Raw genomic sequence first — 5644 nt, forward strand, 5'->3', positions numbered from 1 at the left:
CTCTCGTGATATTTGTTCATCACTGAGAGGTAACAGTTCCATACTGTAAGTTGTAACAGAGTTTATTGTTTCAATAAAGTTTGTTTTCTGTTACTTAATATATTAAAGTTCGATTTGATTGTATTATACACTGTATTCACCCCCCTCTACAGTGTGTGTGACCTAACAGAAGGTACAGTGGAATTGCATTGTGTTCCAACAGATCAACAACTAGCAGATATCTTCACAAAACCACTATGTGAAGCTACTTTTACAAGACTGGTAAATGAACTTGGAATGGTTTCAGGTTCTTTCTCTAAATCTGCTTAGTTTTTGTTCTCATGCATCAGACTTTATGATCAGTGTTTACATATTGTCTTATTTTCATGAAATATGTTCTTTAATTGAAATTCATTAAATACTGATTGTTATCTGATATGGATCTTTAAACTCTGATAGTATTTTGAATGTCCTGTGACTATTCAATCCAATGAGGATAACTGTGCTAGATGCTGACCTAGTAGTCTTTAACATACTAGAAATCCCATGTTTGAATTAGTTGTTTATGTGGAAACTCATTAACACAAGCAAATTCTGATTTTGAGTTTAGTCAAGTTTACTTTGTGTATCTTATTAATAAGTCACAAACTAGATTCTTGCTTCTTATCTGTTAGATTCTGATTTCAGTAAATCTTAAGAATGAACTAAATGCTGATAAGCCTCACTTATCAAAAGAAAAGAAAAGAAAAGAAAAGTCAGGTACTCCTTTGAGATCTAGAGTAAATATTTGGAAGGGAAGACCCAAGTGCATTGCTGGTATTAAGTAATATGCATTGCAAATAAATTTTCTTGATGACTTTTCACATTCTCTGATTACTGGAGAAATACTATGACAACAACATAAATTCTGATAAGCAGTCGTGACTCACTTACACTGAGAAACCACTGTAAAAAGGAATTTTAAAAGATGCATAAAATGAGGACAAACAGCTGAGGTGGATTCTTGCATAAATTTGTTCTTGAGTAGACTTTGTGATTGATGACAGATTTTAAGCACTTTTCTTAGTTATGCCTTATTTCTAAGATGTACTGAAGTTTATCAGACGTTAATCTTTATCTGATATTCTACTGAATGCACACACTTTCACTTCATATAAATGATGAAAATTACTGTGGTGATTAAGTTGTTTTTAACAAACAGTTAAGTGTCATTTGCATAAATTCTGAGGACAAGTTCTGATGGAAATTCTGATGATTAAACTCTGAAGAAAACAAGTCAATATTTGTATGAAGAATCACAGAAAAAGATATTCACTTTTTGAGTTCAGAAGCCATATTCTGATGACTGTTAAAATATGATATAAGTTAAGTTCTGATATTAAATCCTGATGGAATCCTTGATGCTTACGTGGCATTATTCTTTACTTGACTTATTTGTGATAAAAACTGAAACAGTCATGTCAAATCAGAATATATTTGTGATAAAAATAGTCATAATCTTTATGGGTTAGTGATAAACGTATTTGTCTTGAAAAATTGCATGTGCACAGTAATTATTGTTTATTTTACGTGCTCATTAACTCTTGCTTTAACTTTTTACTGACTGTTATTATTACACATCGGTCTAGGGAGACGAGGCATCATTATTTTTTCTCTTAATCGTTAAACAGTCCTCGCGTCCCTTGGTATTCCATTGGCTATTTAAACCGACTATTCATCCCAGCCAAATCATCTTCCATTTTTCTCACAAACTCACTCTCTCTTTTCATTCTCATCATTTTTCTTCTTCATAAACAAACGTGGTTCTTTTCAACTTGTTCATGAACTATGAAACTTTCAATATAGAGTTGAGTTGTGATGACTGGCAACAGGAGTGGCATGTCACCGCCATTCCTGAAGAGCTCTGGAACTCTGTTCCACAAGAGGTTCACACAGACCTCTTGTTCTTTTCGATGGACTACCAGCTCCATCTTGATCGATTGGAAGAGGAAAGGAGAGAGGCACTCCTTTAGCAAGAACGGATCATCCGTCTTGCAATGCTCTTTGTCAACAGCAGGAGGAACTAGTCGATAGGACTTCTTAGACTAGGACTAAGGCTGTTGATGTTAAGATTCTTAGACTAGGACTATCTTGTAATTATTGCATGTAATCTATAAATTTCATGAAATGTACTCGTTTGATATATTAATGAAATTTCCCTTAATTGCAAGATGTGGTATCTGTTTCTCTCATATTATGTGACTATGCATGTTCTAATTGGAATTTGTTAGTCTTTACTTCATCTATTTAAACTATATCCTTTGATGAATATTTTGATTAAGATAATGGTCAATAATATATTTTGTTGATTTGAGGAAACTGTTGAAGCACGGGTTCATGCATCAGAACCTGTGATAGTTGAAGCTGAGAATGTTACTTCTCAGACAGAAACAGTAGCTCAAAGTTCTGATACTTTGAAAAGAAAGAAATCTGTAAGTTCTGTTACTGTTGAAGCAACTCCTTCATTGGCAAGGAGATTGAAGAAAATGAAGGCTAGGAGGTATTCGGCTAAGGCTTCATCAGAAGATACTGAAGAAGCCGGGGAAGGGGATCAGGAATCTCTGATCTCACAAGAACCGATTATCATTGAAGCCCTTCCAGTTCAAGCCAAAGACACTGCTACTGATACAGTTGTAACCCCTCATGTCTCTACTATTAAAGCTACAGATGATGCTAAAGAACAAACTAAAAAATCTGAAATAGATATTCATAATTTGAATATACCAAATGTTATTTATCTGGAAGCTCCATCTACAGATGCTCAGTAAACTCCAACTCATTTTCCAATTTTAAATGCTGAGATACCATCTACATCAACCACACCAACTCTGGAGATAAATTCTGATGTTCAGAATTTAAATGAAGTTGTTCCTGAATCTCCAGTTGCTTCACACCCTGTTGTGCTGTCAAAACATAATGAGTCTTCCTCAAGTTCTGAAGACAGTGATTCTGCTGAGACTCCAGTTCCTATACTAGGAAAGGAAGAATTGGTGAAGAATTTTGTTAAAATGGAAGCACCTATTCCTTGGGAGGATACTCACAGAGGTGTGGAGTGGACCAAGAAGTAGAATGACACTGATTTCATTCCATGTTCTAACATTCTGACAGAGCATATTGCTAAAGCTGATGAGTTGCTCACAAATGCTAATTTAAAGACACAACTCAGGATCACTGCTCTATCTACCAAACATCTTCAAGGTCTACATTCTTCTACTCATGAAAAGGTTGATACACTAAAGGAACATGCTGATAAGCTAGATCTACAACTTAAGCTTGACAAGAATATATATATCAGACCTACTCTTGAGAAAATTAAAGCCATTGAGAAGATTCAAGAGAAGCAACATGTCCAAATTATTGAGGTCCGGGCTAACCAAGTTTCTCAGAAAGCTCAATTGGATGAAATCCAATCTCTAGTTGAACTTCTTTTTTCTCTCTTACTTCCCGATGATGCCAAAAAGGGGGAGAAGGTAGTTAAGTCCAAATGCTCACCTACTGAAATACTGAAGAAAAAGGATGATAAAGGTGATGATCAGGGAAACTCTGATAAGAGTAGAGGTCAAGGAAAAGTTCAAGGAAAATCTTCTACACATAACAAGTCAAGTTCCGATGTTGTGAATGCTAAAAATCTGAAGTCAAATTCTGATAAACAAAGTCTGATGTCAAGTTCTAATATTCTGATTCAATCAGGATCTAAAGACTCTCAGAAGTTTTTACAAACTCTGAAGCTAAAGGGGAAGCAGACTACTGTTTATTACAAAAATCCTAAAATCCAGACACTTGATGAGGAGATAGCTAGAAGATTATTTGAAACAAAATCCAGGAATGGATTTGGAAACTCTCAAGGAGGAAGAAGCTAGATTTGCTGCTGAGAAGACAAATCTTAAGTCTAAAACTTCTGATGCAAAGAAACTTCCAAGGCTTAAGGAAAAAGGCATTGTGATCAGGGAAAAGTCAAATTCCGAGACTTCAAAATCCAAGACTAGATCACAAACTGAGATTGATCCTAAATCAAAAGGAAAAGAAAAGGTTGGTGAACCTTTAAACATTGAGAAAAAGATAAGTTCTTCCATTCCAGTTTATCAAACTACAGTGCATGATGATGATTTGATAGAAGATGAAACTTTTCGAATTCTGAAGAAAAGAAAGATAATTGAGGAATCTAAAACAACCTCTGACACTGCTCAAGTTATTCAGAATAAAGAACAGCAAACTACAGAAGAAACAACAAATTCTGATCAAGTTAATTTGGAAAAGATGACAATTGCTGATAAGAAAAAGCTGTTATGAAAGAAAGCTACTCCAGTTGAACCAAAATCCAATTTTATGATGAGTCAACTCGCAACATTTGGGTTGAGATCCAAGCAACCTAGAGATAAAGCTGGATTAGGTTCTGATGAAGAGAAAATACAAACAGGAGTAAAAGTTACTCTAAGAGATCATTTCATGTTGATAGACAAACCATATGAACAAATCAAATAAAAGCACCTTGACAAAGTGTTGTCTGCTCAAATCGTGATAGATGCTCATGACAAAGAAAATCTAAAGGAGAAATTGATTTTATTTTTCTATGATGGATTAACTTACAGACTAGCTGATACTGATGTGCTAAAGAAGTCTGCCAGAGAACTTCAACATATTCACTATCTTCTGGAAGTAAAATCTGATGTTACAAGAAGATGGTCAGAATACGTTTTGAAGACTATAAGAGATCTATTTAGAATCTCTGGTACAAAGATTTCTCAGTATATACCAATGATTACTGAAGATGATGGAAGAGAAATTCCTATGCTGAAGAATTCTGATGCAGGTCAAAGCACAATTAGTTGAATTTCTAAGGAAAGCTGAAGACAAGCTGGTAAGAGATTTTGTTAAGAATCATTATGGATTCAGATTGATCCAGTGAAGTTGATAAAGCTACAATGATTGTAAGTTGTAGTTAATAGTCTTATTAAACTCTTATTGCATTTGAACTTAAATGTTTTTGACATCATCAAATCTATTAACTTGTACATTCTTGCATAATTTACAAGTTGGGGGAGATTGTTGGATATATTTGACATGTCATGTCTAATATGTTTCATGTTTAGTTTTCAGATCTTAACTAACAGGAAATATCAGTTCTTACTGGAATCAGGACTTACTGGAAGTCAGAATTTAAGGATATTAAGACTTAGATTATCAGAAGATAAATATCAAAAGATGGATATCAGAACTTAAGTACTGGAGGACTAACAGTTAAGGAAGGAAGCTGATTTACATGAAAGAAGATCGAGACTAATACAAAAGAAGATATGCATGGAAAGAGTTAGAGGACTTAAAGACTTGTATAAGATATCTGATTGATATATTTTAGGAGACAGAATTACATTCCATATCAATTAGAAGTTATCTTGTAACTGTGTACTATATAAACACAGACATAGGTTTACACTATATGTGTTATCATTATCGAGAAGATCATACATTGTAACCTAGCAGCTCTCGTGATATTTTTTCATCTCTGAGAGAGAACAGTTCCATTGTAACAGAGTTTATTATATCGAATATATCTGTTTACTGTTACTTGTGTTCGAAATCGATTTGATTGTATTCTACACTGTATTCAACCCCCTTCTACAGTGTT

Source organism: Apium graveolens, chromosome 8 (assembly GCF_009905375.1).
Source record: "Apium graveolens cultivar Ventura chromosome 8, ASM990537v1, whole genome shotgun sequence".
In the NCBI taxonomy this organism is placed as follows: Eukaryota; Viridiplantae; Streptophyta; class Magnoliopsida; order Apiales; family Apiaceae; genus Apium; species Apium graveolens.